The sequence below is a fragment of the Meriones unguiculatus genome, chromosome 5 (assembly GCF_030254825.1).
Source record: "Meriones unguiculatus strain TT.TT164.6M chromosome 5, Bangor_MerUng_6.1, whole genome shotgun sequence".
Lineage (NCBI taxonomy): Eukaryota > Metazoa > Chordata > Mammalia > Rodentia > Muridae > Meriones > Meriones unguiculatus.
The window spans coordinates 100,179,722-100,206,796 of record NC_083353.1 but is presented as its reverse complement, the minus strand read 5'-3'; positions in this window follow the sequence as shown (position 1 = coordinate 100,206,796).

Sequence of the window (27,075 nt, the reverse complement as noted above, 5' to 3'; positions counted from 1 at the left end):
AGAGGGCATGTTAACAATGAGGGGCTGGAAAACAACTATGTAACTAAAACTAAGAATATAAGGCAAGGAGTCTCTCATTACAGGAAAGATGGTACCTGAACCTCTCAGGCATCCTCCCCAGTGTGCTCATTCTAGCCATTGATTACCTGGTTTACATCCTTAGATAAAGAGGCAAGGTGGCAGAGCTTAGCCTAAACTGCTTCCAACAGCCACCTCCTTTGGATAAGAACCTTCTCCGTCCACAAGAAGTCAGGAGAATCACTGAAAGAACAAGAGATTTGGTTGTTGGCATCATTTGCATTGACGTTTGTACTAGAGTGAGTTATTATCAGTAGTTGTCATCAAATACTCAAATGCTTATTCCTTAAAGTATTTTTCTTATGTACCACTAGCTTATAACAACATGGAACAACAGTTTGTGGAATTAAAGAAAAATGTTTGCCCACAAAAATAGATTTGTTGAATTTCAGCTTTAAGGCCTAAAGATGTATTTGAAATATATCAAAAGAAAATTAAGAGTTAAGGCCTTTCCCTAAAAAATCAGGCATAGCTGCCACTGATTGACTGCTTCCTACACAGCTAGAACATACAGCATATCCACACAGATCTGTGAATACTTGGGGTCAACCCTCAGTCATTATGGATTTTGTATGTGAGAACTCATCAACTTCCTAAACTTCAAAGCCAGGCTCAGCCCTATTTAATACAAGGCTGCTATCTCCCTGTGATGAGATTTCTTTGACCATAAAACAAAAGTACCCAAACAGATAAATAACTTTATATATACAATATACTTAAAACATAAGCTAATTTGAAAAATAAACATTTGTAGGATCAAGATAATAGTGTACAATGAGACCGGTGAGGTGTCTCTCTCTGTCAGTCACAAGCACAAGGGTGTGCTAGTTCCTGATGTACTACGTAACAGCCACGGGTGCCCAGTTCACATTCTTAGATAAAGATGGCAAGTGGGTAGCAGAGCCTGTGTACAAGCAGGTAGTTCATATAACTACCTGAAACCTGAGAAAAATGGGTGAGAAAATGCCAGCCCCAGCTAATACAACATCAGCTTCAAAGGTATAACAGACTTCATTTCTCCCATACTACATCCACACAAACATGGGACAAGAACGGAGAAGTTATAATTTTTGCATACTCTGATACATACCATCTCTCATGCATTTGCATGGCAGGAAGCACTCTGCATGATGAACGAGCTCATTCCTTCTGTAATAACCAGGCTCAGAGTAATTCTATTTGTCACTTCTTTCAAATCTATGGCTTTGAAATATCACTAAGAAAGTATCAGTTTCCTCGTCCCTTCCTGGGTACAGAATAAGGTTTGATTTCCATCTTCTGGATAAACTCATAAGACATTGACTTATTTGATTCTAAATATTCAAGAGGTGTTCCCATAAAGCAGAGGTTTGGGATTGTTCTCTCCTATTTTCTGAAAGAAAACAAAAAGTTTTCTTCAGCTTTTTAAGTGTTGTTTAACAGAATTAATAAGGTAACATATTTAAAGCACTCAGCAAGTCTGATAAGACCAAGTCTGGATAAGACCAAGATATAGGGGCATGCACTGAAAACTAATTAGCATCCTTCGGATATTCTTTAAATATCTGGGTATCATTTATTTAGAAGATACTAAATGCTACATATACAGAAATCCCCTGCATCCCACATTGCCCTCTTACAGCCCTTTCCACAAACTTATTCTAGAATTGGGCTTACCCAACAGTATTAACATGTGTGACTTGATAATTATTTGTTGGCGGAGGAAGTAAAAACGGCTAGCCCCTTATAGAATGTATGTTCACAACCCTGGCCTCTGCACTCTAGAGGTTACTACCATCTCCAATAAGTTGAACAAATCAAACTGTTCCTAGAAATTTCCAGTAGGATCTGGTAAGTGAAAGTTCATGACCAAATTAATCATTCAGTTGAGAATGTCTGCTTTAGAGACACATAAGTGAGGCACTTAGCTTAGCAATACATAGAATCATGATGGACAGTGATGCTGTGTGATCTGCACCCATGCTCTCGCTATGCAGTGTTTCTAATACCAGCTTATGAAAGGTGGGGCCGAACAAGCCTGTTGTATGACCACCTTCCCTAATGACAAGTTATGTATATATTGGCAGTTGTTTCTGTATATGATATCAGAAGCACAGTCCATATATCACTGGCTATGGCTGAAATAGCTCTCTCTCTCTAAATTCACAGTGTCCTTTCTCCTACCTCTATGGACCAGCCTCTGTATGCACCAGCTCTGGCAAGGCATCCAGAACACAAAACTTTTGCTATATACCAGACCTCCTCATTATTCATACAGGTGTAGCTATATACGATTTTTTTAAATCTGATACTTCAAGTTTTCAGAGTTGTGGTAATTGTTACTACTTTTAACCGTTAACAAAACAAAAGCCAAACAAATATCACTCCTGTTATCTTTTTATAAGTGTATGAATGAGTGTTGCCTGCATTTACATGTCACCATGTGTTTACATTACATGCCACAGGCCAGAAGAAGGTGTCAGAGTCCTCTAAAACTTGAGCTATAGGTGCTTCTGAGCCACCTTGTACATGCTTGGAGTCAAACCTGGGTCCTTAGTGAGACCAGCAAGTGCTCTTAACCACTAAGCCATCTCTCCATCCTCTCAGCATCCTTTAATACAAAAATTCTGGTTAGAAACCAGATGTTTCTTGGAAAGTGCAGTGGAAAAGCTTTATTTTCACCTATGCGCATTTTCTTCCTGCTCTATGTAGTCATAAATACAGGGTGCACACTCATTCAAATTATATTCCAGGAATGATTTCACACACCAACCATTCCACTATTAGTAATCCGTTCCTAAGAAAGCCGGATTAGATTACAAAGCTGGTACACTTTTGTCTCCAAAGGAGCTTCGCAGTATGCTTTCCTATGTTACTTGTCGGCTCAGAAGACTCCGAGCATAAATGCCTTCTCTATAAATAACAGCAAGCATGCGCCATATGGCTTAACAGTTGCAGTAGGGTTGCATATCACATCATTAGCCCTCGTGTTAAGCACACTGACTAACAAGGGAGCGATGCTGCCCACACTTCGGAATTTTAGCTGCAAGTGTCAGCAATGCAGCCAAAAGTCGTAGCAACACCAGAAATCATACAAGCCAAAAACGGTCCCCCCAATAGTTTAATGCCTGCCCATGCAAAAATCTATCAATGGTATTGTTCCCAGCTTCAGCTAAAAATCCTAAAGAAAGGACTGCCAACGTTGTCATCTAGTCAGATGTGCGTTTACCTCTAGGGGAAAGAGCCCTCTCAGGAGGCAGCGAACAGCTGTGCTGGTTCCTCTCTGGAATGACATTAACTTTCTTTTGTTATATTTAGCTAACGTCTTAAATAAAATCACCTTTGCTGGAGAAAAAAAAAAGAAATAAACCCAAGAGATTAAGGTTCAGTCATATGAAAAGAGACAGCTGGCACAGTGGGAAGAAAAGATCTGCTTTAATAACAGCCAGGCTTCACACAGATAGCACTGTTGGGAGTGGGACATGTGCCTGAAGCTGTTTATTCATTAGTGCACTTAATCGTCCCCCATCCCAGGGACTGTAAGACTTGCAGGGTACACACATGCCCATTTCACACATAAGAAAGCAAGGCTTCTATCATTTGAGAGACCTGGGCAGAACGGGGTCTAAAGGCAGAAGTGCCAAAGTTCCCATATTAACTACAGCAGGACAGAGTAACAGGAACCTTTATTAGATCAAGAAATAATTCATCTCAGAGACGGTCCCTGTTCCTATTACTAGGGAACACAGTTGGACACTGAATTGCCATGGGCTATATCTGTGCAGAGGTTCTAGGTTATCTCCATGCATGATCCTTGGTTGGAGTATCAGTCTCAGAAAAGACCCCTGTGCCCAGATTTTTTGGTTCTGTTGCCCTCCTTGTGGAGCTCCTGTCCCCTCCAGATCTTTCTATCTCCCCCTGCTTTCATAAGATTCCCTGTATTCTACCCCAAGTTTGGCTATGAATCTTAGCATAAACTAGTATCAGACGGAAGTGGAGGAGGACCTCCCCTACCAGAGGACTGGGGGAGGGGTGTTTGGAGAGGGAGGTGGGGTTTGGAGGGGAACAATGAGGGAGCTACAGGTGTGATACAAAGTGAATAGACTATAATTAATAAAAATAAATAATAAATAATTCACATAAAGAATCCAAATATATATACAGTGTGGAAGAGTACTATTATTCATAAAAAATTAATGTGAAAAACTTATATGCAATTCTTCAGGATGCCTAGTTTTTCTGAACATCAAAATATATGCTGCAAGGAATATTTTGTGCATCTTTTACTTCAAAGGGATCAAAAATGAGCACTGAAAAACTATGCATGCCTTAATACAATGTAGAAACATACATAGCAACAGTAGAGATGAGGAAATAGTTATGAGATTTTATAAAAATTTTATCCCATATAAATATATATGACTATATGCCTGAGCACACAAGTACATCCCTATATGCACACATACACATACCTATGTTTCTTATCATGTAAAACATTAGATTATAAAGGCATAAAGAGAAATATAAATGGTTATATTGCTATAGTACCTGCCAGTGTTTCAAATGTTCTACATAGAACAGATGCTGTGCTTGCATTAAAATCATCAACAAAATTGTTTATATTTAGCATATACTATACGCAGGTAACAATGATTTCTAATCCATAAAACCATTTATTCTGAAATCAGTATCGGGGTGACACTAAGCTAACAGATACCCACATTTCACCATCAACAGTGAGAAGAAGTCTCACTCTCATTACTAAGCTGCTTACATTTTCAGACTTCTCAAGGTGTTACCAGAAATCATACAATCTTCCCCAAGAAGAGAAGTCATTTAACTGAACTGGCAAAGTACTGATGTGTTCAGCCCTGGGACTGTACAAAGTTCAAACTGGCCTGGGGATTGAAGGAACTTCCATTTGAAAGACCTGTGTGTGGATCATTTCTGAAAAGTAGTTTATTCTACACTCCCTTACAGAAGTAAATCTGAAATCCCAGCACATGCCTGTGGTTCCTTTCTCTCTGGCTTAAAATAACCACATCAGATGAAAACCGTGATGTGCATTTCTGGACTCCCATCTTTGCCTTACTGCAATAAATTTCATTTCACTCCAGTACCACCATGAGTGACTGCCTTTTCTGGCCTGCTTTACTGCCGATTCAGGTCTCCACCTGCTTCACCAGCTTCTGCAGAGTGACTCCAGCCTGCCTCTCCACTCTCACCTACTGCACACACATAGGGGCCCTATGTGAATTTCTCATGACACACTCCAGAGTTTCGCTACTCTGTCCTATACCATCTCCCTTGCTTGGTGTATTGGAACTTCTTCAAGTCAAAATGTCTTTCTTCCTCCACATGCCAACCCCCTTTGTGCCTCCTCTGTGCTGCTTTTTATGCCCACAATGAGCCATTTCTTTCTACTCTTTTTAACCACCAGCATGTGTGCTGGTTCTTTGCTGAAATCACTGATTTCTCTATTTTGTGTAACAAAAAAAAGTAAGCAGAAAGCAGGACATCCTCCTCCTCCCTACCTGTTTTTATCTATAGTCTTTCTTGAAGTGAACTGGACAGAGAGTAGACAGAATAAACTAGTGTTTGTACAAGTCAGTGTAGCAAGGACTTCCAGATACGCTGTCTCATCCAGTCCTCATAACACTGTATTAACATCCCCATCTAAGAGGACGAGACCAAGGCGGGCAACATACTTGTCAATGATATCTCTCTCCAAACACATCTTCTGACATTTTACTCCAAGCTGTCTACTTGTTTATGTTCTCAGCCTGTCCAACCACCTCAATTAACCTGCTTCTCGGAGAGGCTGGCCTTGGCTGGCTCACACATCTTCCTTCCCTAATGAGTCCCCAGAAGGAAGGCTACAGAACTCTCTCCCTGCTTCAGCCAGGACAGTACAGAAGCTATATGTCCCTAAAGCCCATACCTATTAGCATGACCGTAAAGTTTACCTGGTCTGGCCTGTCATGTTAAGTCACACTCCCTCCTCTCTTACTTTCAAGTCCCTTCACATCTGCCAGAGAGACCCAAATGGAGCCTTTCTCAGAGTGACTGTGATAAGCAGGACTAGTCAAGAGCTCGGAGAAAGCAGGTGTGCTCTGAGAAGTTAGCCCTGTGACTCCAAGTATATACCCCTGTCATTCTGCTGACTTAGAAACTGAACTGCAATTTCTCCTTCGGATAGAGACATATGTCAGTCAGTCACTCAACAAACAATTATATACCATGTCAGTTGTAATACGGACTAATCTTGGCTCTGAAAATTGATTAGTATCTTCCCAGGAAGCTCCCTTCCTTATACATAACCAAGTTCTCTAGCGGTATAGCTCACCGGGATACTGTAAAAGAATATCACACTGGATACATTGTAAAAACCAGGAATCCATTTCTTACAGTTCTTCAAGTCTAAATACTAGCTGACTCAGCATCTGGCAACACACATAGCATGAATCCTGATGCCCTGTGGGTACTGAACTCTGCACATGCTCAAGCACTTTATATAAAATGGTGTCATATTTACGTACAGCCTACACACATTCTCCCCTTATATCTTAAGTTGACTCTAGGTTGTTTACAGTCCCTTAATAGAGTAGAAGTCTGTATGGCCATTAAATTGTTGTTTAAAGGGAAAATCTGTATGTGTTAAGTCCTGCCAGCTTTTTTTTTTCTATCACTCCCTGTCCATGGTTGGTTGAATGCATTGATACAGAATCTATGGACACAGAAAACAGTGAGAAAACTTTAAAGCTGAAAACCCCTGTCACAGGAAGAGATGTACACTGTGAAAAGTCTGCATTAACTATCTTTGTACCTTAAGTTCCCTGCAAAGGCTAAAGCTTGAGGAATTAGAAAGCTGCTGACAGAAGTGTGGTTGACACACAGCTTCCCTGCATGCTGGTTGCCAGTGCCATGGGCTAGTTCAAAAGCTGAAGAAACCTTAGATACCAGAACCCAGCTACTCTCCGTCTGAGACAAATGTACAGCCATACCCTTGGGGCAAGTCTGTAAGAGGTCCGTAACTCTCGCTGGACTCTGGAAGTCTCTTGCTAGTGTCAGGGGTCTGAAGAAGCAAACGGAGTTAGTTGTTTATCAGAGAGCCAAGGACTGGCCTAAGGCTTAGGTGGATCCCTGGCACTGAGAATTCCGTCCCTTGGAACTGCAATCCTCAGCTGAGACTTGTTTATGCCAAGGAATGTCAAGTCACCTATAGATCATTGGGAGTTTCAGCTACGCTCTTTAACTAGTATAAATTTTGCCTCATGTGAATCTGTCATTAGAAATCCTAAACTGTTCAGCCACAGTCCTTGCCAGTCTCCTTGGGTTCTCTTAAGTTAGCAGTCATGAATCAAGACAATGTATTGTTCCAATCTACCCCTCCCTCCAGAATGGATTTACTGTTATCCTGTCTTTGATATTCTTTCATTATTCTATTTGATCACTACATAATGGGAAATGCAGTCTCCTTTTAAATAGACATATTCTTATAATAATTTATTTCTGAAAACAATTGAAGTTGGGAATAATTACAGGCTAATAAGCCTGTGATACCAGCACTCAAGAAGCCGAGGCAAGGCAATTACCACAAGTTTGGGGCTAGCCTAGGCTACACAGTAAGTTTACCTCAAGGTTAAGCTCCACAGCAAGACTGTGTCTCAAAAACACACTAATAGTAATGATAGTGACAATGATGTATATTATAGCTTCTGTAAAACAGTATTCAGTAATTCTTCCAAGTAGTCAATTCAAATGCATTTTCATTAAGAAAACACCTTGACAGAGGATCCATAAATAATGCTAAGAAAACAGGGACTTGGGGACTTTGCAGCTGTCTCACATTATCATAAGAAAGTAACAAAATAGCAAACAATTTACCTAAACTCTGATTAATTAACCACAATGTACTGAGTACAAGTCCCTAGGCAAGATGAAAAAAAAGCAGGCAGTTAAGATTTTCTCAATCAAAAATAAATAAAATCTCCACAAATGTGTCAGTTTGGTTTGTCATACATCCCAATCCTTAGTGAATAGAGAGTACTGAAATATTTTATGAAGTTAGAAATTTGTTATGACTTGTTTTTTTTTTTATTGTAAGCTTAAATATCAGAAAGGGGATTATTCTTGAGGCTGGAGAGGTGGATCAGTGGTTAAGAACACACCCCTCTCTTACACAGGACCCAGGTCTTGTTCCCACCACCAACTTCAGGCAGCTAAGATCTCCCTCTAACGCCAGCTCGAGAGATTCTGTCACCAGATCATGTGGTTCAGATCTCAGAAACCCAGCTTAACCCTACAGAGTCTGCGATTAACACTCGTGGCTGGAAATGGGAACTTCAGCACAGATGAAAATGGCAGAAACAAGCTGAACAACTGAGGAACCAGACTTCTTTATCCTTTCACAGCTCCTGGGGTTTGACCTTACTGTGGAGACCAAGGGATGAATAAAAATCAGACACACAGACACCCAGAAAAGCTGGGATGGTGTGGACTGCTCTCTAAAGGGGAAATGATAGCACCCTGGAAAGTCAGCATATTTATTCATAGTTGAAGAGAGGAGGGTTCATTACACACAGATGAATGAGGGAGCCCGGTTTTGTAGGATTATGAGGCACATGTTTAACTAACCTCAGTGGACTTCAAGACTATGAATACCCAGGGGAGAGAGGTATGGTGGACATTCATATAGTATCATTATTTGCACTTGTACCAGGAAGGAAGGCTTTGCCATTCCTATGTGTCTGAGACATTAGGTCCTGGACATGGCCTTGCCAATGTCAACAATACACGCTCACATGGGACTTTATTCACTTGGGGCTTCGTTCATTCAGGGCTTCTTCTTTTCCCCACAACAAGCTGTTTATCCTCTGAGACCATATGGACTTTTCTGATGCTAGGGACGGGCTAGTTTCCACCAGACTACAGTGACCACATGCTGTACCTGATCACATGAAATGGTTATGGAAAAAGCCATGAGGTGTCATGGGGTGTCATGGCTCACACCACTCCTATTTTTTTTTTAATGAAATATGGGCCTATGGCATTGTTTTATCTGACAGTGGGTGCTTCAGGCCTTCTTAACTTCAATATGGCTGCCAGTTGCAAAGCCTTTGCCCAAACTCACTTTTTACAATCAAAGACACAGCATAATAAGTACAGTACTGTGCAAAGATAGAGCCTAAGCCAGCACTGGCACCTAATTACACAACTTCAAAAGAAACTTACTTACTATGAAAGCAATTCCATACATTCATTGAGCCCACCAAATCTCAGAATAGAAAAATGAGGAATATTACAAACCTCCAATAGACCACAAAAAACTACTAACAAATCTTAAACTTCTGTGGTTGAAAGACCTAATATCTTTTATTTTAAGGATTATTACAAACAATCTCAATAACCTTTAAAAGGAAACAGTTGGAAAAAATAAGAATCCAAGATGTGAGAGAAAAGTTCAGCAAGAAAAGATTTTAAAAAGAACAAGAAAAAAAGCTTGCAAATAAAGAGCTCAGAAAGCCAAATACAAAATACAGTTAAAGCAGAGTAGATAAAGAGAAAATATTTGGACTTTAAGACAACTACATAAAAACATCCTACTCAGACAAAAAAGAAAAAGAAAAAAGAAACAAAAAAAAGAAAGAATACCATTAACTAAATATATATCTGCATTTTGGTTGTGCATGAAGGAGAAAAAAAAATGGAGACAGCATGAATGTAAAATCCTGTTTAATGGAATAACAGGAGAAAAGTTCTCTAATTTTAAGAAAGATACAAGTATCCATTCATAGAAGGCGCAGAGAAACCAAAACAAAGATGATCAGAAAAAGATCCTCACCCCAACATATCATAATCAAACTCTCAAAAATCAAGACAGAGGAATAATCCAGCAGCCACAATAAAAAAAGCAAGAAAACAGCACCAAGTCATCTACTAGGGAACCCTCATGAAAACAACAGGAGATTTTTCTGCAGAAACATTACAATCTAAGATAGGATGCAACAGCATATTCCAAATTGTGAAAGAAAATACTTATAAACTAAGAATGCTATATCCAACAGTTATCATTCACAAATAAAGGAGGAATTAAGGCTTTTTGTGACACACAAAAACTGAGAGAATTTAAAAACATTAAAATAGCCTCGACAAAGATTCTGAGAGACAAAAGTGTTTGCTGTGCGGGCATGAGCACCTGAGAGTTCAGATACCTATCACATATGTCAAAAATAATAATTCATAGAGAATTAGGAAGACAACTGGCTGTGGCCACACATACATTTATAGAAATGTACTGGGAAAGCCAAGAAGAGGACACCTGATATTGGCCTTTAGCCTACACACACACACACACACACACACACACACACATACTATAGATACATATGTGCCCCCAAATAATTTTTAAAAGGTGATAAAGTAATCTCAAAACCAGATGTAATCTAAGGATAAATACAATCTAAGAAACATAAACAAAATTACAAGTCCCATTAAGAAAAAAGACATACAAAACAGAAATAAATAAATAAATAAATTTTATTAATGTAATTTCAAACCGTAAAAACAAACCAAAAATAGCACAGGTGATATGCAAACAAACAAAAAGAATATATGAAAACAGCAAGTTTGTGTTCTTATATGTTTACAATAGCCTCAAATGTTTAAAAAAAAAAATGAATTTCCCAAGTAAAAGATACAGCCTGAGCCTCAGAGTGTGACTCTGGCAGGAAAACTGTTTGGCATGCACTAGGCCCTAGGTTCAGTCCCCCTCCATAAAGATATAAACCCCAAAAATAGATTAGAAACAATACAATCATATGTTGTGTACAAAAAAAAATTTAACTTTCCCCGTAAAATCACCCATACTGAAAAGAAAATAATAGAAAAATATTCCATTTTTTTCCTGTAGGCAGGAAGCCAGGCATTTTGCTTCCTGCCTACAGTTCCCATACTTAAGAATCCTGGGGGGGGGGGGGGGAAGCAAGTTTGAAGACAAGTGAGTTCCAGGGCGGCCTGGGATGTGTGTCAGGACTTGGTCTTAGATGGACATGGTGGTGTGTATACAACTTTATCTTTTATGTTTGCATTCAATGTGCATGCATATCTTTGAGCTTGAGGCTAGCCTGGTAGACCAAAAAAGGCTACAAAGGCTGTACAGGAAAACTATCTCAGAAAAACAAAAAACAAAAACAAAAAACAGACGACAACAACAACAAAACTTCAGTCTCAAAATAAACACACCTACAGCATTTATCCCTCTGCTTCCCTCTCTCCTACTCCATCCTCCACTGTTGGAGAGCCCTGCAGTGTGAGTGCGCAGTCCAACAGGTCTCAGCAGAGGCTTCTTTGCCTCTGCCTGACCTCGTCTGGTGAATAGCTGTAGGCCCAGATGCCTCTAAAACCATGTCTGGAGCATAACCAGACTGCTGTTCCCCTTAAAAAGCTCACCCTGCTGTGCCCATAGGAGAATTAGGTACTGTGTTCCCAATCATATGACAGGTCTGTGCTGCCGAAAGCATTCCTGGAACGTCAAGCCTCAGCCGATAGTGTACACCCATTCTGGGGACCCTCCACCCGCTCCCCGAGAACTATATACCCTTTATTCACCCCAAAAAAAGGTGAGCAGTCTTGCTGACGCCGGTCCCAGAAAGTTATTCCATCATACTCATGGGCCCTCCAACTCCACCTCCCCCCACACACACCCCATTCACGTTCATCACAGCTTTCTTTGTCCTTGGGGAGCGGTCCGGAGGGAATACCAAACCCACATCCTCCAAATAAACAGAAACCACAAGCAAACGTGGGTACATATTCTTACAAAGAAAAATAAACAAGACCAAAACTGTAAGAACATACAGTAGATGTCATTAAAGAGTGATCATGAGATCAATCGCATAAGAGAACAATAATTTTTCATGTTTATATACCCATCAACAAAGCACTCAATTATATAAAGCAAACATGACATCTGAAGGCAGAAACAGAGTATAATAACACAACAGTGAGAAACCAGCCTTCCACTTGTATCAATGGACACATCACAATAACAAAAATTCCAATAAATAAATATCAACAGTAAACTATACCACACATCACTTTTTATATAAATTGTGTATATAACATTTATGAAACAGCTACACCACACTACTTTTTTTCTGCAGCTCATGGTACATTACCTAGAATAAATCACATATTGGGTCCTAAAGCAAGTTTTAACTAATTTTAAAATATTACTGACCAAAATGGAATAAAACTAAAAATAAACAATAAAAACACTTAGATGTTTAGAATTTCATGGACAGTTACCTAGGTGCTATGAATTAACAATGATTCATTGACGAAATCAGAAGTTCTTGAAAACATCGAAAACGGAAGCATAACATACAAAACTGTGTGTTTAGATCCCTTTGGGGGTTGCATATCAGATGTCTTTCACATCAGACACTTCTATTACGAGTCACAATAGTAACAAGATTACAGTTATAGTGTGGCAAGGAAATAATTTTATGTCTGGAGGTCACCACCACATGGGGAACTGTATTAAAGGGTTGTAGCACTAGGGAGACTGACAACAACTGCTCTGAGGGACACAGCAATATTTAAATATCAATGTAATAAATACCTCCTATTTAAATATAAAAATTATTTAAAGGAAACAACCTATTGGTACATCTCAAGAACCTAAACAGGAAAGAACTTAACAAACTCAAAATAAACAGAAAGAAATAATTAAAATCATAGCAGAAATATATAAGTTGGAAATTTAAATTTTATATCTGATAGAGATTAATATTTAGAATATATAAAGAACTCTAAAACTTCAACAGAAATAAAACATAAATAGCACAATTAAAAACAAAAAGTCCAGCAAGATGGCTCAGCAGATAAAGATGCTTATCCTCAAGCCTGACTGACCTGGGTCCAAGGTCTAAAATCTATAATGTGGACCAACTGCCTCCCACAGCTTGTGCTCTACCTACACATGTGAATGAAAACAATATTCTACCTCACTTATAAGGCAAGGAAAATCAAAAGCATAGCAAGATGGAGTATCACTTAAATAACAACTGAGATTATAGGAAGCAAAAAGATAATCAAGATTTAGACAGAAGACAGAAATGGGGCCTATAAACTCTTGACAGGAATGTAATTTAGTATAGCCAGTATGGAACAGTATGAAGGATCCTTAAAAATTGTCATCAAGCAATTACGTCACAGGTTATATATGTATAAAGAAAATGAAAGTATATCTAAAAATGATCTGCACTTTCATGTTTATTGTGCCACCACCACAATCCCCAAGGTACACAATCAACCTCAATTGTATGTGTGTGTATATATATATATATATATATATATATATATATATATATATAGGCAACATGATAAGGACACACAGTGGAACACTATCCATCGACTAAGAATCTATGATGACTTGGATGAAAAGGAGAACCTTAGAAATAACAGCAGTAGGTGAGGCACAGGAAGTGCCACACAATCTCTCACACATGTGTTTCTTAAAGGGAGAGAATCAAAAGAGCAGAAAGGTAGTTTCCAAAGACTAGGGAGAGCAGAGGATAGGAAGGAATAGTGAAAGCTTCATTATTGAGTGCTAAATTACAGTTACGGTAAGAAACTCTGTTTGGTTTGCAAGGTAGAGTGTCTACAGAAAACAGTTATCACTGTGTACCTATAGAAGCTAGAAGTAAGTGTTGGAACATTCAAAAGAATGATGCGTGGTGACCATTGCCTCCGGGAACTGTGATTCCAGACAAATGTGTTTAAGTTGGTTTGTCCTGAGAAAATTCTGGGAAAGGGCTGATTTGTTGATATTCAGTATATGCTTACTGACATTTATTAAAATGATTTTCTGATCATGTTTTTCTGAACCCAAACAACCTTCCTTAGATCAATACTCTCTTTGTTGCATTTGTGTATAAAAGTAGACTGAAACTGAAGCTTGTCCTTCCAGTCCTCAGATACCAGGTCCAGCCGACAGAACCTGCACAGGTTGACAAAAGTCAGCAGCAAGGAGACTGAATATCTTTATTAGGAGGAAGGAATGGTTAAAGATGTGTGTAATATGATTCAATCAATATCAAATGTTCACAATGTGTGGTATTGGTATATACAATTTCATATTTTATGAATGCATTAAAATAAAAATAAGTTAAGAGAGGGTCACACTTTCTGATGAGGCTCAGCTTTTACTGTATTCAATGTGATTATCTCAATGTGGTTGTATACAATAATTCTCCACCAACCCTTCCTATTCACTCCCAACTTTCTTAGACACACAAATAAATTTATAGTATTTCACTATTCATGAAAGAATTTGGGCTGTTATAACCCTGCCTTAACACTTAATAAGGCAAGTTGTTTTGTTTGTTTGTTTGTTTGTTTTTGTTTTTGTTTTCTGGCAGCCAACTACACTATATGTCCAGCCACTTTATAAAAAATTCTCAGGATAATCATGTGTTATGGCTCACACATGATAGACTAAGATATTAAAGGATAAAAAGAATGCATGGCTGAGAAGGAGGAATGAGAGGATAATAATGGGTCTTTAAAGTATTGGCAGAGATAATATAGTCATGGCCTCTTTGCCTACTCTCTGATTATCTCCTCTGAAACTCTCAGCTCATTGCTTCTGGCTCCATGTTACACTATACTACTTTGTTTTTTTATGTCCCTAATGACTAGCCCTCAGGAACCTGAGCTTAAAAGGGCACTGAGGGACAGAGAAACTTTAATCCAGAAATATTAAGGTAGGTCTGGACTTTCTGCTAATGTGACTTTCAGTGAACACAGGTTCTTGGTGGTGAAGTAATCACTGATTTATGACATTATCCTGGAAGTGTGAACACAGCAAAAAGTTAGATAAAAGGAAAAGACTCCACGCAAAGGGACTTACTTGAAGAAACATGAAATTTCAGGGTAGTTTCATGTCAGTGGATACCATGAGTACAATAAAACCAGATGGTAGAAGTGACCAGAGACAAAGTCCCTCCAGGGAGAGCTCAGCTAAACTGAAGTATGAGGAATGATAAGAAGTCATCCAATCAAATATTTAGTAGATAAACACATGCAAGGACCTTGGGATTAGAATCAGTTTAGAATTTCTAAAGCCAAAAAAGGCCATAGCTACTGCAGTTCATGTACAAGAGGCAGTAAATGGGGGTGAGGTCAGAGAAAAAGACAAAAACAGATGAAGATCCTCTAGAACCTGGTACACCAAAGGGAAGTGTAGGGGTTCTGATCCAAATTCTCAAAAGGAAGAAGCCAATTTGGAGATGTGAGCAAGGAGGGAGTCAACTGGATAGCTAAGACAAGAGCCCTGTGGCTACCACAAGGAAAGCAGACTACAAGAACAAGAGGAGCTGTGGGGAAGTTCAGTTTGGAGACTGCTACTGCACTGTTTCTGGCAAGATCCCAGGTAGCAGCAAAGGGTCCAGGAAGTAGTCAGTCAGATACTGGGTACACGAGGTGATAGCACAGGCAAGACAAGCTGGGAGAAAGGATGGATTCTGTTCGTTCTGTCTGTCACCCTGTGAGAAACCATGTGGTTATTGGCAGAGTGGTGATCCTGTTGCTAAGGACACAGTCCCTGCAGCTGATGCTTCGGTACACTAACCCACTTAATCAGCTGCTTTGTCATTTCTTCTTCTGTGCTGTGAAGCTACAATTGTCAACAACACTGATAACAGCTTTTGTTGACTAGGCATTTGTGCTGCCCTGGGTACTCTGATCAAGGGTTCTTCCGCATTGCTTCAATTAATTCTATGAAGGAGGTGGGATTATATCACTTCAACAGATAAGGCAAACAAGGCAGAGAGATGAAATAAGTCGAACTAAAGAGAGTGAAGGAAAAAACATGGATACGTTCTCACATGCTCTTCCCTAGGATCCGAGCTTTAAGGAGCTGCTTCCCAATGAAGAGTAAGCCAGTTCCTTCTCTTGATACCCAACTATGCATCACATCCTAAGGGCAGCTCATGCTCATACTGCTCTTTGCCTCCTCTTCACAGAGCAAACAACCTTTCATCAAACAAGGTGCTTCCAAGCCCCTCCTTCCTGTTCCTCTCTTTTCCTGAAAGCTCTTTGGTTTAACATTTCCCCTTAAAACGTGGTGCCTGTACTTGCGCACAGCCATCTACCTATGGCCCCGTCCTCAGCTTCCCGAGCTCATTAGTTTTCATCCTAAATTCCCAGTAATCACTCCCATTACACTAGTCTTGGCTTCCAGTTGTGTATAAAACTCCCCACTGAGAAACTCTAACAAAACAGCACAGGGTTCTAGACCAGCAAATGAGCAATGGAACTCACAGTTCTGTGTTCAAGTCTCAACTATGCTGTTCTCCAGCAATGTGGTTTTGAGGAAGTCACTTGACCTATCCGCATGTCCCTTCTCCCTTTGTGCAAAAAAGAAATATTACCTACCTTGCTGAGTTACAATAGTGGTTAGATAAGACAACCTAAGCACAGGCCTTGACATCACCAGCACAGAAAAGCAGATGAAGAAAATGTGGATTGCACACACAAAGGAGTTTTATTCAGTGTTAAAGAGGAATAAAGCCATGTCATCTGCAGGAAAAAGATAGAACTAGATGTAATCTTATTAATCAAATTAAGCTAATCCCAAAGAGACAAATATCATTTCCTTTCAAATATTATTCCTAAAATATTCTATATAGAGTCATAAATATATATATATGTATATATGTATGTACGTATATATGTATGTATGACATGAAGACCTAGGGCAGGAGTCCTCAGACGTCCTAATACTGCAACACTTCAACACAGTGCCTCATGTTGTGGTGAATAAAATTTTCATTGCTACTTCATAACTAATTTTGCTACTGTTATGAATCATAATGTAAGTACTTCTGTTTTCTGATGATCTCAAGTGGCCCTTGTTGAAGGGTTGTTCAACCTGCAATGGAGTCATAAGTCACAGGTTGAGAACCACTGATCTAAGGAAACAAAGAGCACTTACGGAAGGGAGGAGGCAGAAAGAAGGGAGAGAGGAGACTACGAAAGAATGCAGTGGTTTGAATGCCCTTCTTACAGGCCTAATTTTTTAATGCTTGGTCCCCAGCTGCTGGGACTGCTGGGAAGGATTAGGAGTTGTGGCCATGTTAGAAGAGGTATGTCACAGGAGGTGGGCTTCGAGGCTTTGAAAGCCCATGCCAGTCACCCCCCCCTATGCCTACTGCCTGTGGATTAGGATATAAAGCTCTCAGCTACTGCTCCAGTGCCAGGCCTGTCCTCTTCCTGCCATGGAGATCATGAACTAAATCTCTCCAGTGAAATGATTTTTTTTGTATGAGCCTCGCCTTTGTCATGGTGTCTCTTCACAGCAACAGAATATTACTTAAGAGGGCATAAGCTTTATATATGATACACTTACATGAAAATGTTCTTCTATAACATGATACCCTCTACAATGAATACATACAATAAAATATTTTAGATCATATTTAGAACAAGAAGTTTATTTATATTGAAATTTCCCCTGAAATAAAAAAACAGTAAATCTTTTAAAATATATATATATAAATCTTTAAATATATATATATATTTTAGCATTCTGAGGAAGTAAACACTAAATGTGGTAAATCACACGCCTGTGCATGGCGTTATTTCATAAACATAAAAGATTCCCCTAACTCCAATGACCAGAACACAAACCTGAACCTACCAATCATGTACAGTCGTGAGTACAAGGGAAGAAGCTATTCCAGCGCCTTGGATCTGCCATATAAGGCCACCCTCACTCTCTCTGAAATGGCCTTCCTAGTTCCATGAGCAGTCTGAAAGGATGTGAAATAATCCATACCAAAGACACATCATGTCATCTGCACTGAGTATCCAGAATGTGGACAGAAATGCTTTCTTGTATTAATCAGAAGGTGTTTTGTAATTTCCAACTCTGTGTAGGGTATGGCTCTCAAAGCCTAGAGACGGTGTTGAACAATCCCCCATTATCATGCTGCTTGCAATCTGGTGGAAGAACACTGATAATAACCAAGTATGTTAGGTAGTAATAAATGATTTGGAAAGACATAAAGCTAGGAAAATAAGAGAGTGTGGGATTCTAGCTTTTAAAGAATATGTGGGAAAGAAAGCTTTGCTGATTGGGGAGTGACCCCTGGCTCAAGTGTTGTCTCTTCTATTTTTTAAGTCAACTGTGGAGAAATAAATAACTCCACCCTTGCACCTTAGTTTGCTCTGACTTTTTTTTTTAACAAATGTGATAATTTTAGTATAGCTTGTTAAACAGTTAGAAGATAATTTCCATGTGGCAACTCCCTAATGAATAAAACATTACTAGGGAACACAGGCAGAACTTGGTGCACAGGACATTAGACACAGAACATCCGAATGCAAGTAATGTCACTGGCACAGGAAGCACAGATCACACGTGTCCCCAACTATTTGAGAAGACAAAGAGATTTTCATAATCAAATAACACACCCTTGATCTGCTTCTGTTTAAGATGTAATCATGCCCCCCTGGCCCCCACCAAGTAACCCAAAAATACACTGAGATGAGAAAGTGAACTTCATGGGAACATCCCAAATTAGGAGGCTTTTCAGATCAAGGCCACTTGACTTGTAGTGACGGGTTGCAGTCAGAATGGAGATGCACTTAAAACATTATGTAACTTTACCAGCTTGGCATTGTGTACAAGACACATATCAAATAAGAATGCATTTTTTTCCCTGAAATTTGAGTTCCACCCTTAATATAATCTCAGGATGTATGTGAATATGTTCCAAAACGGGAACAAATTCCCAGAATGGGAACATTTCATGTCCTAAGCATTTTGGATAAGTATCAAGTGGAGTTTGTACTTGTAGAATCACATTTGCACTTAAATTTCAGATTTTGAAAAAAAAAATTCAGATTTTGGAGTATTTGAGAACTTTTATTAGAGACACTCAACCTGCATATTCAAGCACAAAAAGACAGACTACAAGTCACATTTTAAGTAAACTTATGAGTATTTACCAGAGAAGACATAAAAATATTTGTGGAGAAGTGAGATGTATAAAACAAAGGAAGTGTGGAGTAGAGGGAAGGAAGGAGGAAGACAGGCATAGAAGAAGGTCACTTGAAAGCCACACTTCAATTAGATTTTGAAAAAGGACAAGTGGGAAAGTAAATGAAAAGCTCATGCAAACAGAGGCAGTTCAAACACAATCTAATATTCTTAGCATAGCTGTCCTCTGAGTTGCTCCACCCAGCAGCTGATGAAAACAGATGCAGACACCCACAACCAATCATTGGGTGCAATGCAGGGAGCCTTGTGGAAGAATGGGGTGAAGGATAGAAGGACCCAGAGGGAACAGGAGCTCCACAGGAAGAACAATAGAGGCAACTAACCAGGACCTGGGGACAGGCCAGGGAGAGAGATGCTATAGAGATCGAAGCACCAACCAAAAACCATGCATGGACTGGACCTAGGCCTGCTACATAGATGTAGCAGATGGGCAGCTTGGTCCTCATATAGTTTCACTGGTAAGGAGGATTGCAACTGACTCTGACATGGACCCTGTTGTCTACTTTTCAGTCACTTTCCTTGGGTGGGGTTGCCTAAACAAGCCATAGGGTAAGAGGATGCACTCAGTCATAATGCAACTTGATTTGCTGGGTTGAGGGGGAGCCTCCTTTTCTCTGAAGAGTAGGGGAGGGGAGGGGGAAACATGGAGGGAGAGTGGGACAGGGAAGAGAGGAGGGAGGGGCTAATGCCAGGATATAAAATGAATAAACAAAAATTAAAAGTAAAAAGGAGCTGAGGCCAGAAGGTGGTAGTACACCTCTTTATTGTGAGCAATGAGTAGACAGAGGCAGGTAGATCTCCATGCATTTAAGGCCAGCCTGATCTACAGACTGAGTTCTAGGACAGCCAAAACTATACACAGAAAAATCTGCCTCAAAAAATAAATAAATAAAAACAGAAACAAACAAACAACAGAACTGAAAGGGCTGGGGAACTCAGTCAGTAAAACTCTTGTCATGCTAGAATGAGGACCCTAGTTCAACTCCCAGAATCTACTTAAAAGGAAGGCATGGTAGCACAACCTTGTTATCTCAAAGTAGCGAGGCAGAGACCAGTAGAGTTGAACTGGACAAACAGCAAAGTTGAATTGGTGATTGATTCCCTGGTCCCAATTAGAGACTGATTCTCAAAAATCACTAAAAACTGACTAGCTCTTGAGGAATGACACTCAAAATGAACCTCAAGCCTCTACTTGCATGTATATACATGTAAATATACCCTACCACACAAAACACAAACGTTATACACACAGGTATTTATACACACTTGCATGCACACAACAAACTTAAAAAAAAAAAGCGGGGAATGGAATAGAATACTAAGTGTCAGGGTCATAAAGCAGAAATGGACCAATGTTAAAAAGTGTTTGAAAGAGGTGGTAGAGGTCTTATCTCAAAGAGCTGAGTTATACTCCTTCCTTATTGTCATGTATCTAAAGATAGTATTGATTTGCTGTGCATTTCAAATAAATCATGTAAATATTCTTCTATTAATTTCGTTCTTCATTGTCATTCAGGTATCTATGTCCAATTTTAATAACGTAATTTGTGGCCTGAGAGCTGTCCTTACTCTGTTCCCTCTAGAGTCACACCTGAATATATGAAATTGAATTTATGTGTGGTGAAAGGTAACAGATTAATAGCACCATAAATTAATCTATTCATCCATATACTAAGAGGTGAAAATCTAAAAAGAGGCAGTTTAATCTAACATCTTCTATTATTATGCTTTAAAAGTGAAGCCCAGGAAAATGAGATAAAAATTTATAACTCAAAACCAAAGAGCAAGAGGCATGCCATGGCTTTAGTGCCTGGTTTCCAGGCCTCTGAGAGTGACACTTTCAAGCAAAAATCTCCATTTGTTTTTTTTAAATCATGTTATCTGTATATTAGATCAAATATGAATGCTCTATAGTTTTACTGATACATAAGGAAGACATTAGAATATGATTTTTTCTAGATGCTGGTCAACAAAAAGTATGATGATGGTGGTGATGTAAATGAATAAGAGATATGCAGGCTGTTATATGCTTTTTCTTCTTTTCTTAGAAGTAAAAGGAGGGGTGCCTTTAATAATATTTTATTGGTCATAGCTTAGGTCAGAGCCATTAAACACTTAGTGGTATGCTGCTACCCTCCATCTCCCTCAGTGAACAGATAGAGAGTCTATGAGCATTCTTCCAGAAGACAGTCCTCAGCCATTTGCCTCCCACTGCCCATTAGAAGCTGGTAGCCAGAGTATATAGAATCTTAGGCCAGAGGATCCCTCCCCTTTTCCAACAGTCCAACTTCTCTCTATCTAGATCAATCTTGTGTTCTGTCACATCCATGTTTTAAGAAAGCATATCAGAAACCCATGTTAAAAGCTTCTGTTGGAAAGCTAATTCATTTAGGGTTCTTAAATGTTTCTACCTCTCTTTCAACCCACTGACCAGAGGTAGGGGAGAAAGGAGGTTATTGGGAAAGGGAGATTGTAGAACTTTTTAAAAGCAGTTCCTGGGGGTGAATCCACTCTTCTTATTTGAATCAAGCCAATGCTAACACCAAGCCGCAACATCAATCAGCATAGAAGATCGGGACAAGTCAGTGAAAGCCAAAGACTCAGCTGGATTGCTCAGAGAAGTTCTCTGGAAAGTTTCTGTGAAGTCAAGTGTTGAAGAACAAAGACCAGTGCAGGGATGTCTATCAAAACAAAAAATACAAGCAGTCCTGATGAGCCCTGGTAGGCTAGGGTCAAATAGAAGGCGAGGAGGACCTCCCCTATCAGTAGACTAGGGGAGGGGCATAGGGAGAGTAGAGGGAGAAAGGGTGGGATTGGAAGAAGATGAGAAAGGGGGCCACAGCTGGGATACAAGTTGAACAAATTGTAATAAATGTTAATTTAAAAAGGAAAAAAGAAAGCTTCTGTTGGTTCTTCAGCATCTAAAAGGTTAACCACATACTTTTCAGCCTAGCCCACCTAACAGGCCATTAGTTTCATTTTTATCTGCTTTCCAGACATATCTCAAACCTTTTGCTGTTATATACCTCATTAGCCACTCAAATCAACCACCAGACTTTCAGAGCCTTGGAACAACATGTTGATTTTCCACATTCTGTTTCATCACTCTCCTCTATTTGATTTTTCATCCTGCAAAGTGACATCAAATAAATGTTATACACCTGTTAAGCCCTCTCTTTCAAGGACATCTGATTGTATGCATGAACTCCCACTCAAGGCATACCTCGTTCCTACTCTCAGCACATGAAGCTCGAGGAGATGCACTAGAGGTCACGTGACTTGGACCTGACCAATGAGAATGGCATTGTCACAGAACACAGTGACTGGCTCAAAGGTGGGCAGGTAACAGCAGCTAGATCAGAAAACCTTCTCTCCTAGTCTATCAGGTCTCATCAGGGCTGGGAGCATCATCATCCTCTGTGGCTTAGCAAGGCTTCAGCCCTCCAGGGGGAGGTGATCAGAGAGCCAGCCACTGAGTTCATGTCAGAGACAGCCCCTGCTCCCCTTTCTAGGGAACCCACTTGGAAACTGAGCAGCCAGTGGGCTTCCTCTAAGCAGGGGTTCTAGGTCCTTTCCATGAATGGTCCTTAGTTGTAGTATCAGTCTCTGCAGGCCCTCTAGGCCCAGATTTTTTGGCTCTGTTGGTTTCATTGTGGAGCTCCTGTTCCCTCCAGGAATTTCTATCTCTCCCTTTGTCTATAAGGTTCCCTGAACTCTGCCTAAAGTTTGGTTATGAGCCTCAGCATCCCCTTTGATACCCTGATAGGTAGAATCTTTCAGAGGGCCCCTGTGGTAGGCTCCTATCCTGATCTTTGTCTTCTCCTACTTCCAATGTTTATCCTGTTCAGAAAGAAGGAGAGGAGGCCCTTCCCTATCAGTGGACTACAGAAATGGCATATGTGGAGAAGAGCAAGGGTGGATGGAAGTGGGAGGAGATGAGCGAGGGGGCTACAGCTGGGATACAAAGTGAATAAAATGTAATAATTAATTATTTAATTATAAAAACATTTTTGGAAACCATATTTTTCTGTGTTCTATATCTGTGCCCAGATGAATTACTAGTAATGTGATAATAGACTTATGAACTAATAAACATAAGACTTAAAATAGAAAAAAAAAACCTTCTCTCCCCTTGAGTCCTCCAAGCAGCCAATAAGATGAAGGCAAACCCAAGCTTGATCCCTGGAACCTATGTACAATGAAGGAGAAAATCAACTTCACCAAGTCCTCCCCAACTTCCACAAGTGTGCCCTGGCACTCCAGCACCTCCCCCTACAACAGCAATAATGAATAAAGTTTTTTTTAAAAAAAAAATAAAAAGAAGATGAAGGCAAAAATAAATAACTAAATAAATAAGCAGGTAGATAGATAAATAAATAAATAAATAAATAAATAAATAAATATCTGCTATGAATAGTGCAGAAGCTGTGGTAGTCTATGCCAGGGAGAGTAGTGCAGGAAAAGTAAGCCTTAGAGAAGGAAGAAGCCGTAGGAAGAAGTAGTGAAGACAGACACATGAAAGACATATCTAATAGACAGTACTGGGCCCTGGATTCTTTTATTTTTAAGTCGGCAGTAAGTTTTTTTTGTTGGAAAAAAAAATGATCCAGCTCAGACCTGCTCCGGGAAAAAATAGTTCTAAAATAGATCTACATAGCTCTCTCTCTAAATCCCCCGGAGTGGCAATTATGGTGTCCCATTGTAAGTTATTCGTTGCACAGAGCAGTCACGTGAGCAGTGGCTAAATCTTACTCATCTTTGGTTCTTTAGAATCTTGGAGGTATCTGTTGAAGGAATGAGGCCAAAGAATGCAACCCCATCCCTTGTTTCTAGCACTAATAGCTTCTGTGACACTCTAAGTATGTGACACTCAAAAGCCACTGGGCCCATTTGTCCCCATTCTACTCAACTGTCTCAGAATTTCCGGTGAATCCAGAGGAAGTAATAATTTCAAACTCACTTCTAAGTCTCTCAGATCATGAACTACCTGTTTCAGTGGAGTGGGGCATCGTATCAGAACTTCCCCAAGGCTGCTGTACTTTGAAATAAAAACTGAATTTTCATTGTACAGGTAGACACTACTGAAAAATACAGTTTTTTATATATACATTGTGAAAAATAAAACTCAATCCAATCTTTTTGGCTAGTAGGGCCACACATAAAGATAAATACCAACATTTTAAAAGTGTTATCTCAAGCTGATAATAATATAAATGTTATTGGAAACTTTTCTTCCTTACTCATTTCTCTATGTTCAAATTGTGCTTATAGGTATAAATGTACAATAATAGTCTTTTCACCTTAAAAAATGTGGCTTTCTACATCTATATGCATTTTTGTAGCTTTTCTTTTCCTTCTGTTTATTTTATCTTATTCCAATGCATTTATTTTGTTTCAACATATATTATATTTATTATGTTATTACTCTTTTTTTTTCTTCCGGATGGGGATTGAACATTTTAGTTAGGGTCCTCTCTCTTGCTTAGTTTCTTTAGATGCACAGGTTTTAGTGGGTTTGTCCTATGTTGTATGTCTATATGAGTGAGTATATACCATGTGTGTCTTTTTGCTTCTGGGACAACTCACTCAGGATGATCCTTTCCAGATCCCACCATTTACCTGCGAATTTCATGATTTCCTTATTTTTCATTGCTGAGTAATATTCCATTGTGTAGATGTACCACAATTTCTGCATCCATTCTTCAGTTGAGGGGCATCTGGGTTGTTTCCAGCTTCTGGCTATTACAAATAAAGCTGCTACAAACATGGTTGAGCAAATGTCCTTTTTGTGTACTTGAGCCTCTTTTGGATATATGCCCAGTAGTGGTATGGCTGGATCTTGAGGTAGCACTATTCCTAGTTGTCTGAGAAAGCGCCAGATTGATTTCCAGAGTAGTTGTACAAGTTTACATTCCCACCAGCAGTGGAGAAGGGTTCCCCTTTCCCCACAACCTCTCCAGCATGTGTTGTCACTTGAGTTTTTGATCTTGGCCATTCTCATGGGTGTAAGGTGAAATCTCAGGGTTGTTTTGATTTGCATTTCCCTAATGGCTAGTGAGGTTGAGCATTTCTTTAAGTGCTTCTCTGCCATTCGGTATTCCTCTACAGAGAATTCTCTGTTTAGCTCTGTTCCCCATTTTTTAACAAAACCATACAATGGAAAAAAGATAGCATCTTCAACAAATGGTGCTGGTCTAACTGGATGTCTACATGTAGAAAAATGAAAATAGATCCATACTTGTCACCTTGCACAAAACTGAAGTCCAAGTGGATCAAAGACCTCAACATAAAACCAGACACATTAAATCGTCTTGAAAAAAAAAGTGGGAAATACCCTAGAACTCATTGGTACAGGGGAAAACTTCCTGAACAGAACACCAACAGCACAGGCTCTAAGAGCAACAGTCAATAAATGGGACCTCATGAAACTGAAAAGCTTCTGCAAAGCAAAGGACACCGTCATCAAAACAAAGTGACCACCTACAGATTGGGAAAGAATCTTCACCAACCCTTTATCTGACAGAGGACTCAAGAACTAAAGAAGCTGAAAGAACTAAAGAAGAACTATATATAAAGAACTAAAGAAGCTGAAAAGCAGCAAACCAAGTAATCCACTTAAAAAATGTTATTACTCTTTAGATGTGTGCTTGTTTTCTAGTGAGAGACAGATAAGGGATGGATCCAGATGGGAGGGGAGGTGGGGAATATTTGGGAGGGAGAAAACTATAACCAGAATATAATGTATAAAGAAATTTATTTTTAATAAAAGTAAATTAATAAAGTGACATTGTTCATATCATGTCTCCTGTGTGGTCCAATAGAGAGGAAGACAAAGGACATACATTTTGAAAAGATAAAGAGTCTTAACCTTGGCTCTTGATACTCACGTGTGCATGCTTCCAGGGACAAACTTACAAAAGACTGTCCTGCTCTGCAGTTCACTTGGTGGCTTTGCAGATATAACCTGTGACTTCCTCAGTAAAGCTTTCTCTGCAGTGCCCTAAGCAACAATGTCACTAACCATTTATGTTGTCTAGGAATATTCCCATTCCACCGCTTAGGAAAATTGAACGTGGATCACGATATTGCCTATGGCAGTCAAACTGAATCCTATTTGCAAGTAAAATTTCGTGCAGTCGCCCATGGCCTCTGTCTTCAAGTTTCATCTAAAAATAAATACCAGAAAAGTCCGTCTCTCCCTCAGCTGACACTCCACCGAAGGTATCTCCAGATTCTGACAGTAACTAAGAAACTGAATATAAATCCTGCCAATTGTGAGTAGTGTATCTCAGGTACCACCTATGCCTTAGTGCAAGAAAACACTGCAAACAGAAATGGTTTTTAAAATTACTAACCGTGACCTCATCTCCACAGCATCATCTGTAGATCCATACAAATCTTTAGATCCAAGCAGGTTTCACCTAATTTCCATCTAAGCTTCTACACCTGCCAATCTCAGGACTAGTCTACACAAAGTGTTCCAAAGCCCCTCCTAAGTCAAGCTCACATTATGCATCACCAATATACCCACCAGGGCTCTCTTCACATCATATCTTCATAGGCTGGTCCTATGATACATTCTTCCATGGCAAATGTCCTGCTTCCAGTGTGATCTCACTGAACCCTGGCATTAAAAAGAACTGCTTAAAACCTAGTACTGTTCAAACACTGAGTCTGTATGATTGACAAAGACAGAAAAAGAATTAGGACTGGGTAGTTCTAAAGATTATCTTTGCTTTAATTACAATAAAATATTATATTACAAATCATATATTGTTTACAATGTTACAATAATCTATAATTATTAAAACAAATATTTGTCTTTGCAGGTATATTGCTTTAAAAACATAATTGGTTATACACTTATCTAATTTAATTTTAGCTCTTTTTGTTTAATATCCTACTCATAAAATCTCCTCAAGCTGAACGCCTGCCACTTGCAAGTC